We start from the raw sequence: 12,026 nt of genomic DNA, 5'->3' as shown, positions 1-12,026 counted from the left end.
CACACTGATCAGATGCTTGGAAGCTGTGGCTGGATGGTTACGTGGGAGCCGGTTGAAGTTAAATCCTTTGAAGACAGAGGTCCTCTGGCTGGGACAGGACGATATGGGATTGAGAGGGCAACTCCATCTCTTGCGGGGGCGCAATTAGTGCCAGCACCGTCCGTTAAGAGTTTGGGTGTAATCTTCGATACCTCCCTCTCCATGGAGGCGCAGATTGCAGCTATTACAAAGGCGGCATTTTTTCATCTCCGCCAAGCTAAGCAGTTGGCTCCTTACCTCTCTCGCCCTGACCTAGCTACTGTGATCCACGCGACAGTCACCTCCAGACTGGATTATTGTAACTCGCTCTACGTGGGGCTGCCCTTGAGACTGACCCAAAAACTCCAGCGGGTGCAGAATGCCGCAGCGAGACTCCTTACGGGGTCTTCGCTGCGAGATCACATTCATCCGGTGCTATACCAGCTGCACTGGCTCCCGGTGGAGTACAGGATCAGGTTTAAGGTGCTGGTTTTAACCTTCAAAGCCCTATACGGCCTAGGACCCTCGTACCTACGGGACCGCCTCTCCTGGTATGCCCCACAGAGGAACTTACGGTCTTCAAACAAAAACATCTTGAAGGTCCCAGGCCACAGAGAGGTTAGGCTGGCCTCAACTAGAGCCAGGGCCTTTTCGGCTGCGGCTCCAACCTGGTGGAATGCTCTGTCACAAGAGACAAGGGCCCTGCAGGACTTGACATCTTTCCGTAGGGCCTGCAAGACAGCTGTTCCGCCAGGCCTTTGGTTAGGGCGTAGCCTGACTCCCTCCTTTGGCAACCTTTACAAAACTTTATGGCTGCCATCAATCTTGATTTTAATTAATTTTTATAATGTTTTTATAATGTCGCACTATTTTGGTGTTGTTAGCCACCCTGAGCCTGGCTTCGGCTGGGGAGGGCGGGATATAAATAAAATTTATTATTATTATTATTATTATTTATTGTTGTATTCTTTTTCTTTGTATTTTGTATTGCTTTTTTCTTTTTTTCTTTTTTGTAACTTTAAACTTTGAATAAATATTATTTTTTTAAAAAAGAAAGTCAGCTTCTCTGCCATCTCCTTATCCTCCTTTGGTCCTCCTTGGACTCCCTGGTCATCGAAGAATCCAACCACGTCCTGCTACTAATGTACATAAAGAACTCCTTGTTCTTGGTCTTGATGTTTCTAGCAATGCACTCCTCAAATTCATTATTATTCTTACAATTGATTACTTGCCCTTCACCCTAAGGTCCAGGGCAGGTTACAACAATTAAAACACAGCATTCATATTAAAACACAATATTGCACAATATTAAAAACTTGCACATTATTATTGTTTTGCCAAAGTTTTTATTCATAGAATCTTAAACTGGGAAGGGATCTAAGGGTCATCTAGTCCAGCCCCCTGCAATGCAGGAATCTCAGCTCAAGCATCCAGGGCAGGTGCCCCCCCCAAGCTCTGCTTAAAAACCTCCAAGGAAGGAGAGTCCACCACCTCTTGTGGAAGCCTTTTCCACTGTCAAACAGTTCTCACTGTCAAAAAGTTTCCAAATGTTTAGTCGGAATCTCCTTTCTTGTAACTTGAAGCCATGGGTTCGAGTCCTACCTTCAGAGCAGGAGAAAACAAGCTTCCTCCATCTTCCATGTGACAGCCCTTGAGATATTTGAAGATGGCCATCATATCTCCTCTCAGTCTCCTCTTTTCCAGGTTAAACATACCCAGCTCCTTCAAGCGTTCCTCATCAGGCTTGGTTTCCGGACCCTTGATCATCTTGGTTGGCCTCCTCTGCACACCTTCCAGCTTTTCAACATCCTTCTTAAATTGTGGCACCCAGAATAGGACACGGTATTCCAGATGTTTGTCTGATCAAGGCAGAATAGAGCAGGACTATGACTCCCCTTGATCTGGACACTAGAATTCTGTTGATGCAGCCGAGAATAACATTAACTTTCTTTGCTGCTGCATCACACTGTGGACTCATGTTCAGCTTGTGTTCCACCGAGACCCCTAGATCCTTTTCATGTGCACTGCTAGTAAGCCAGGTGTCCCCCATCCTATATTTGTGCATCTGGTTCTTGCTGCCTAAGTGCAAAACCTTGCATTTGTCCCTACTGAAATTAATTTTGTTAGCTTGCACACAGTTCTCCAATCTGTTAAGGCAATATTGAATTCTGATTCTGTCTTCTGCAGCATTAGCTACCCCTCCCAGTTTGGTGTCATCTGCAAATTGGATGAGCATCCCCTCAATTCCTTCATCCAAGTCATTTATAAAGACATTGAACAACAATGGGCCCAGGACAGAACCCTGTGGCACCCCACTTGTCACTTTTCCCCAGGACGACAAGGAACCATTCATGAGTCCTCTTTGGGTTCAGTCAGTCAACCAGCTACAAATCCACCTAACAGTTAATCTCATCCAGCCCACATTTTACCAGCTTCTCTGCAAGAATATTGTGGGGGCCTAGGTTACTGAAATCAAGATACACTATGTCCACAGCATTTCCCCGTTCCACTAAGTTTGTAATTTCATCAAAAAAAGAAATCAGATTGGTCTGGCATGACTTATTTTTGAGAAACCCCGGCTGGGTCTTAGTAATCACAGCATCCTTTTCTAAATGCTCACAGACCGCCTGCTGTTTTTCGGACCTTCCCTGGTATTGATGTCAAGCTCACCACTTGGTAGTTCCTGGGTTTTCTTTTTTTGCCTTTTTGAAGATGGGGACAACATTTGCCCACCTCCAGTCTGTAGGGACCTTCCCTGGTCTCCAAGAATTCTCAAAAATAATAGACAAATGCTCTGAAATTACATCCGCAATCTCCTTTAACACCCTTGGATGAGGCTCATCAGGCCCTGGAGATTTGAATTCATTTAAGTATCTAGGTACTCCTTTACTACCTCTTTTCCTATCTTGGGCTGCAGCTTCCTCCTGAAATCATTTATTCTGTTATCGCCAGGTTGCGTATCACTCTCTTTTGGGTGAAGACAGAGGCAAAGTGTATTGAGTAGTTCCGCTTTTTCTTTCACCCAAGAGCATTTCTCTGTCTTCCCCACACAGAGGACCTACCACTTTCTTGTTCTTCCTCTAACTTCAGACATAGCCAAAGAAACCTTTTTTTATTATTTCTAACTTCTCCTGCAAGCCTGAGTTCATTTTGAGCTTTAGCCAGCCTGACTTTCCCCCTGCAACTGTTGGCTACTTGTGTCTACTCCTTCTTTGTGATTTCCCCTTTCTTCCATTTCTTATACATGCCCTTCTTAACTCTCAGCTCATCTGTAAACTCCTTATGGAGCCACACCGGTTTCCTTAGATGCCTCCCACTTTCCTTTCTTGTTGGTATTGTCTGCATTTGGGCCTTCGGTATTTCTCCTTTTAGAAACTCCTATCCTTCTTGGACTCCCTTTTCATTGAGTATTTATGAATCACACCCAGTAGCTCCTTTGGCTTTTCAGAATTGGCCTTCTTAAAGCCCAGAGTGTGGGTCCGGCTACACTCAGCTTTCCCTTCCTTTTTGTTCTCTTCCATGTTTTTAAGGACGCCTTCCTGCCTGCTGTAGCTTCTCTGCCCCTGCCTGTTGACCACTCTCGCCCCCTTGGCCTCCCGGTGCCTGACCTGGTCTGCGGTCTACACTCCACTTGACCTCCTCAGATTGAGTTCTTAAACAACTCCCAAGCCTTGGAGTGATTTGACCCTCTTGACTTTGCCTTCCAATTTTCCCTTTTACCAATCTCCTCATTTGGGGGACATTTCCTCTCTTGAAATCACAGGCGACCATGTGGGATTTTCTTGGCAATTGGCCATTTACTTATATATCCAGTTTAATAGCTCTGTGGTCCCTGCTCCCAGCTGGTTCAGCAACAATTGTGCCTGGCACCAGATCCTGGAGCCACTCGGGTTTAGATCCAAGGTGGCTGCCCCCTCTGTCCTGCCTAGAACATGCTTGTAGCCAGTCCATGTGAGGGCAGGTGAAGTCGCCCCTCACTGCCTTGTCTCTTCTTTCAGATCCTTCCATTAGTCTCCTCCAGATCTCCAAGAGCATTTTCATTAGGGGATGATAGCACATCCCAGCCTTAAACGACTATTGGGGTTTGGCATCTCCAAGAAAGATTCTGCAGGGAGAAATAAGGTGGGGATGGGTAGTGTGCATGCACACGAAAGCTCATACCAAGAACTAACTTAGTTGGTCTTTAAGGTGCTACTGGAAGGAATTTTTTTTGTTTTGACTATGGCAGACCAACACGGCTACCTATCTGTATCTGCAGGGAGAGTCTGCCCCTTTGGGGATTTCTGTCTGGCAGGACCCCACCCCCTCTTTGACGGGCAGAGTGACACCCCCTCCAGCGCACCCTGCGCTGTCCTTCCGATGGAGCTGGCTCTCTGGCAAGCGCACACACAAACACCCCATGCCTGTTCCACATTTGGCACTGGGGAGCCGAGAGGACTTCCCCAATCGTCATTCTCCCCGAGTGCCAAGCCGTTTGCTGGCTCCGCGGAGCAGTTGTATGATTAGATTCCTAGGCCTTTATGAATAATTTGTTGTGCAATTACAAAGCAAATATTTAATTGAACTTTATGTAAAATGTGCTGCTGAATCTCCTGTGGCTTTGGGGTGGGGGATGTGCCCGGTGCCAGCATCCGCTGTGAAGCATCACCAGCAGGCCCCCTCCCTCCCTCCCTCCCTTCCTTCCTTCCTTCCCCGTTGGTCCTGCTGAGCCAGGTGCAGGGAGCTGCCCATCTGGGCCTGGAAGGATGCGCCCAGGTAGCCCCCCAGCCCTAGCCTGCTCTGTTGGCTGGCAAAGGGGAGGGGTGGCATCTCCCTCCCTCCCTGGGCACCCCAGGGTCTGTCTTCTGCCTCCTAGGCAAGCCCAGAGCAGGCCCTGCCTTTCCACCTCTGAAGGTCTCGGTGCTCCCAGGCTGAGCCCACCAGGCTCCCCATTCAAAGCCCTTTGTGGCAGAGAGCCCCTTTCCGGTTATTAAAAGTCAGCAGTCTTCACTTTCCCCAACCATGCACTGCTTCACATACCAAAAAAATAGTCCCCCTCAGAGAATTCGAACACAAGGTGTAGACACCTTTGAAGGTGCCCGTCCCATGCCTGGCTGGTGAGGGTTGCCGTGGCAGAGTCTGGGCCAGGAGTCCTGGGTCTGTTGGGTGCAGGATGGTACCATCATGGGGCAAGCAAGTCTTCAGCACAAGGTACAGGGGCTGGTTGTCCTGCCCTGACCCCACAGCAGGTGAGTCCCCTGCTAATGGCAGCAGAGGTCCAGTTCCATGGGTGAAAGGGGCACAGGACACCCTCCCAGGGCTCTCTGCTCATGGTCACACTCTCAGCCAGCTCAGCGCAAAGTTGGCCTCCGCATGCAGAAGGTGGGGGGCATCCTTGCCACCTCCCACATCAGATCCTGGGCCAAGAGAGCAGGAATGCCTCTCCCCCCCCCCCTTACAAGTCAGAGGAGGAGATGGATGGAGAGCGGGATGGATCTGCTCTGAAGAGAGAGGAGCTGAGCCCCCTCTGGGCAGCGTGGCCAACAGGGAGAGAGTTGCACACAGGGCCGGATTGAGGTTTGATGAGGCCCTCAGCTCCTGAAGGGAATGGGGCCCTTTCTGTGTCCAGCTGTCCTTTGTCAACAACAAATGGTTGCTGGGTTTTTGTTGTTGTTTTTTGTTGTTGAATATGTGCTTGATGGTAATTTATGGACCTAATAGGTATCTAAAGCCATTTGCACCCTTTATATAGAAATGAGCAAACCAGTGATATTTGAGGGAGCGGGCAAGCAGGCGGGGTCCATGACTTAACATCATAGGAGCCTACACAACACACAACTGTTGCTGTATGTAGGTTTTATTTTATTTGTTTTTTATCTTATATTTTGGAAATGTACATCCATTTTTCCCTTTAAATTTTTTGGGTGCCCCCAAGAGAGTGGGGCCTTAAGCTAGAGCTTGTTTAGCTCATACATAAATCCAGCACTGGATGCACATGTGTTGTTGCTGTTGTTTAAAAAATAAGCATCAGTTTGGGGCTGGGCGGAGCCAGCGCCGTAAATGTCTGTACAGAAATGGAAAACACTCTGAGGGAGGAGATGGGCCCTCAAAGCAGCACAGGCTGCTTCTTTCTCTTGCCAAGTTTGCCCCCCACCCCCTCCTCAAAGAGCTCCAGGTGACACTCAGGCACCTCCTTACCTGGTCCAGATTTTTCCATTTCCTGCCCTCTTCCTGACTCCTGGCTCCGGGGATTCTGCCCCCCCCCCCCCGCTCCTGGCTTGCCCTCACCTGCCTGCCTCCCTGGGGCTGCTGGCAGCCTCCACTCTTCTGGGCAGGTGGGGATGTCTGCTCAGGTGGGCTCCGGCAAACAAGCCCCCCACCCTCTGAGATTCTCAGGTGCAATACATGCATGTGGGTGGCATGGAGGGGGGGTCCTGCCATGCTCCTTGGGGGGGGGTCCTGCCATGCTCCTTGGGGGGGGTCCTGCCATGCTCCTTCTGGCTGGCTTGTTCAGGATCCGTCCTGTGCCCGCAGATGGGTCCCGCCTTCTCCTGCGTCCTCAGCGCTGTCACATATTGATCTATGGCTTCTGCTTACATGGAAGGAATTAGTGATGCTCCAGCGGCTCCAGGGCTCTTCGGCTACACAGCCCCCTCCCCCTCTGGCCCCCACCTCAGCCTGAGCATCCTCACACAGGCCCAGCCTTCAAAAGCCAACCTTCTGGCCAGGTCTGGCACACCCACAGCATGCAGCTGCTCAGTCTGGTGCGGGAGGCAGCCTTATGAGCCAGACCATCGATCCCATGGAGCCTGATACTGTCTACGCTGACAGGCAGCTGCTCTGCAGGGATTCAGACAGAGACTCTCTCCCAGCACTGCCTGGAGATGCTGCCAGCGGGGATTGAACCCGGGGCCTTTGGCACGCAGTGCAGACGCTGTAGCCACTGAGCCACAGCCCCACTGAAAGGGGCCACAATTGATGACCCCGCTTCCCACGGAATGGGTCTCTGGAGGCCCCCACTTGCAGAATGCCATGTTTGATTCAGGCAAGAGGATATTTTAGGCTTCCTGGGAATCCATTCAACCACTGGGCATACACCCTCAGGGGCCCTGGAGCTGGAGGTCAGAAGAATCGCCAGTGGGATCAGGCCAGTGGCCCATCTAGTCACAGTGGCCAACCAGTTGCATAAACCCACAAGCAGCATTTGAGCACAGGAGCAACTCCCCCCTCCTGCAGCTTCCACCAACTGGTGTTCAAGAGCACCGCTGCCTCCAGTGGGCTGGCAGAGCCAATCTTGTGGGTGCTTTGGGGACATCTGCCAGGATGCTGCTATCCCAGCTGGTAGCAGCAGACCCCTCTTCCGTGGGAGCACCATGCCAGAGCCCCCCACCTGCCCCCTTGCTGCATTCTGCAGTCCTGCATTGGCTCTGGGCTGGCGGAGGGGGGCGCAGGCAGTACATCCAGTTCCTTCCGCAAAACTTCAAACCCACCGTCCTGTTTGAATTATTCACTCGTAATCCCTGGAGTTGGCAGCAGCTCCGAGAGGCTCCAGCAGGTGCAAGCAGGAGACAGAGGGAAAGGGAAAGGGGGGGGGAGGACATAAAATGGTAAAAACCACCAAGGATTTAGAAACGCAGAAGAGGCGGAAGGGGAGGAGGGAGAGCTGTGGTGGGGAGGCACAAGGGGTTAGCCAGGGGCAAAGCAGCTGTGTGGACCCCCAGCCCCCAAAAGACTCCAGGCCCTGGGGTGGAAGGAGCTTGTGGAGCAAAGGGCTAAGGAAGCCAAGGCAGGCGCTGTTGGCCACAGAAGGCCAAATCCTGGAACCAAACACCCAGCACACATCTCTGCATTTCACTTTGGCCGAAGAACATGGGAAGATCAGAAGAGCCGGACTGCGGGAGGCCAGAGAGGGGCCCATCTTGTCCAGCCGCCTGCTCCCACCATGGCCAGCCAGATGCCGGGGGGAGAGCAGCGTGCAGGAGGCGAGCAAGAGAGCCACACTCGCCCCCCTTCAGTTGCCTGCCACTGGCCTTCAGAAACATCGCTGCCTCTGACTGTGGAGCCATTCTGCCCAGGAGCTCCCACTGGCCTCTCCTCCAGGAATGCTTAATAATATTTAATTGTCATTTTTATTATTTATGCATCCCCCATCTGACTGGGCTGCCCCAACCACTTTTGCAATGCTCAGCAGTCCTCCCTCTCTCCCTGTCTCAAGAAACATCCCATGTTGCAAGGAGGGGAAACGGGAAGCCAAGGCTGAACTGCTGGGGGCTGCCCTGGCCAATAGGGCAGGCTGCGAAGAGGGGCTTCTCTCTCTCTCTCTCCGGACTCTAGGATGGGCCACCTCCGTGGACCAGCTCAGAGCCTGCTCTGCTATTCCTCCAGGCTCATCTGGAAGCTCCTATGGGCAAGAGAGGAACTGAGCCTGCCCAGCAGCTTCTTTGGCCAGAGGCCTCTGCTCTCGCAAGTCCTCTCAGCCACCCTCGGAAAAGGCAAGGCGGCTGGCAAGGGCAAGGCAGGGGCAACTGCCTCCCCGGGTTGATTTTTGTTCAAGTGAGCAGTTGGGGGGAAATCACGCAACTGGAAAAACACGAGTGAAATGAGGCAGATGTGCTTAAAAAGCACATAAACAACAGGCCATGTCAGGGATAGCATGGCCACAAATTATATGTAAGGTAAAAGGTCTCAGCCTCCATACTCTCTCAAACAGCCCAGAAGATATTCCCAGACTGTCCTCCCTCCAGTGTGAGAGCCAGTGTGGTGCAGTGGTTAAGAGCGGTAGTCTCGCAATCTGGGGAAACGGGTTCGCTTGCCTGCTCCTCCACCTGCAGCTGCTGGGTGACCTTGGGCCAGTCAGACTTCTCTGAAGTCTCTCAGCCCCACTCACCTCACAGAGTGTTTGTTGTGGGGGAGGAAGGGAAAGGAGGTTGTTAGCCGCTTTGAGACTCCTGAAGCGAAGTGAAAGGCGGGATATCAAATCCAAACTCCTCTTCTTCTTCCTCGTGGGGCAGAAGATGCTTTGTCCCTTCCTGGAAAAGACCCTGAAACTCTCCTGCCTCTGCGTCTTCTGCCTCTCTGGCACCTGCCCTCTTTCTTCTGCAGCCAGCGCAAAACAGCCAGTCCGGGGTCCCACTCCACCCCTGGTGGCCTAAGTGTTCAGGGAGAGGTTCTCTAGGCTGTATCCAACTAAGTTTGCCTCAGAGGAGACCTATTGAAATAGTTGCACAGTCATAGAATTGTAGAGTTGAAACTGGAAGGTGGTGGACTCCCTTCCTTGGAGGTCATTAAGCAGAGGTCAGGGGCCATCTGTCAGGTATTCCTTAGCGGTGATTCCTGCATAGGAGGGGGCTAGACTAGATGCCCTCGGGGGTCCCTTCCCTCTCTGCAATTTTATGGCCCCGACTAGGCCAGTGCTTGCCCTGGGTGGAGAGGGGGACAAGGAGAAGCCCCACAGCAGGCTCTGAATCCTGGCTGCCCCAGGGTCTGACTCTGCAAACATCTGGCAGGAAGGGGCCTCTGGCAGGAAGGGGCCTCCAGAAGGCCTCCTCCAACTGGCCTTCTGACCAGTGCCCCCACTCTGGGGGCATCCCAGCCAAGGAGCGCAGGGAGGTGGGAATGTTGTGCCAACCCAAAGCAGGAAAGGGGGGCCGTGAATGGCACGCCCTGCCAGCTGCCCCTGTGGGGCTGTGGAGCCCATAGGCAGGGAGTGGCGTGTGGCCTGGGGGTCTGAAGCAGGCAGGTCCAGGGGCCCCTCATGCGGCTGTGCCAGGGGGCATCCTTCAGCCAGCGCAGCATGCGCTTGGCTCCCCAGGGCCTGCCAGGCAGGTGTGTGAGGCATCCGATGCGGCAGAGAGGCTCTGACAGGAACGGGCACCAAAGTGTAATGTTGATTACGTTGGAAGCAAAATAAACACGAGGCCTATTTATGTATCTATAGAGAATTAATTGGGGAGCTCCAGAACGCGGCAGATTATAAATGAGAATCATTTTCAGCAACTCCAGCTCATTCATCTTGTTTCAAAAAGGGACTGTCAGCACGGAAGCTTCTGGCTCCGCATCGCCCCCTCCCCAGTGCCCGGGGGGAGGGGGCAGCTCAGGGATGGAGGACCCGCCTTGCATGCAGAAGATCTCTCATTCCGTGTCCCCCCCCCCAACCATACATACACACTCCAGCTCACAGGATTTCCGGGAGCAGGATACGAGAAAGGGCTTTTTCTGGCTGCAGGACCCTGGAGAGACAGTGCCGGCCCACGTGGGCACCACTGCACGAGGTGGATCAGTATCAGTAGCCCGGCTTGGCCAACCATGTTTACAAAGAGCTTCCCCCCCCCCCATCCCACTCCCAGGCCAGACCAAAGGCCCACCTGGTCCCGTGTCCCCTGCTCCTACAGAGCTTTCTTTGGGACCTCGCAAGCAGGACCTGAGGCAACAGCAGATCTCCCTTGCAGCTCATTCCCAGCGCCTGGCCTTCAGAGGACTGGGTGTCCATGGGGCTAGGGCTGGGGGGGCACTGCTGGGTCCCTAATGTACTTATTTTTTTAGTGCCCACAGACACCCGCGCATCCAGCTGACCAGCAAGAGGTTTAGAGTGCTCTCCGAAGCCGCTTTTGTTACTGGCCGCCTTGCCCAAGACCTCAAAGGCTCTTTCTTTTACTTGAAGAGGAATCCCCTTTGTCTTCTGTTTTCCTTTATCTATTTTCCTTATGGATGCAGAAGCATTCACTTAAAAAGGGCCTGGCTGCTTTCAGACCTTGCATCCAGCACTCGCCACAGCCAAGGCAAGCTTTTCATCCGGCCGAGAGCCATACAGTATCGTCATCCGGAGGGCAAATTGCAGCTCCCTGCCTTTCCATTAATGTTAAAAGGACAAACAGAAGTTCGCTCCCAAACGTATAATCCCATGCAATGCAGCAAATTGCCATGGCTTCTCTGCCTTCTCTCCAGCACACTGCCTGGTGCTTAGGGTTCAAGAACATAGCAGCATAAGAAGAATTCTGCTGGAGGAGACCAGCGGCCCACCCAGTCCAGTCTCCTATTCTCACAGTGGCTGAACAGCTGCCCCTTATGGGGAAGAAGCAGGCAGGATCCAAGCCCAAGAGCCACGCTCTCCTCTCCTGCCCTTTCCAGCTCCAACTGCACAGCCAGAGCACCTTGTTCTTCCTGGGAGGTTTTTAAGCAGAGCTCGGGTGGCCTCCTGTCAGGCATTCTTTGGCCATGATTCCTGGCTTGCAGGACGCTCAGGCTCCCTCCCAACTCGACACTTTTGGATTCTATGGCTTCAGTTAGGTGCCTTCTTGTTGGCACTTTGCCCCTCTACTTCCGCTGTGCAGCTGAGGGTTTGTTTCCAGCTGCCCTGTGGGTCTTGGGTGCCCCAGAGAGAGCCAGGGGGCCCTCCTTGCAACCTGGACACAGAGAGCTGCAGCAGAGCGGACTTGGGGTTCCTCCTCCTCCCCCCCCCCCGGTCTGCACGAGGGGAGATGTCAGACCAGGCAGGAGGAGACTCCTGCGCATCCTTCGCCAGCTGTGACGGGTGCAAGCGGTGCTTGGCAGAGCGTGCGTGCATGCGCTCCCTCCAGGGATCCTGATTCTGCCCCCTTTGATTGCACAGAAGTGGCAGCCGAGTCAAAGCAGCTAAGCCGAGCAAAGCACATCTGTGTGGAATTCCCGGTGGGATGCGCTGCGGATTCGGCAGAGGAAGTGGGCCTGGTGCACATGAATAGTCACTTCAGCTTAGCAAACGCCCTGGAAATCCATAATGTTCCTTAGCTCCAGCCCGTGCGCACAGCAGCCTGCTAAAAAGGGAGGGCTCCTTGTGGGGCTGGGGGCTTAGACGCCGCTCACTGCAAGGTTGGCGCTGTGGACTGGAGGGGGGTCACCAGTGGCTCAGGAGGGCAGCCAGAGTACACAAATGGCTCCACCTGGGTGAAAGGGAGCACATTCAGAAAGAAGGTCTTTCCACATTAGTGTTCCAGCTGGAGGTGAGAAAGGGCCTTGAAACCTCTTCTAAAAACTTCCTCTCTGGACTGAAT

Source organism: Podarcis melisellensis (genome assembly GCF_964234715.1).
Source record: "Podarcis melisellensis genome assembly, chromosome: 6".
NCBI lineage: Eukaryota > Metazoa > Chordata > Lepidosauria > Squamata > Lacertidae > Podarcis > Podarcis melisellensis.
Note: the sequence above shows the minus strand (reverse complement) of the source record.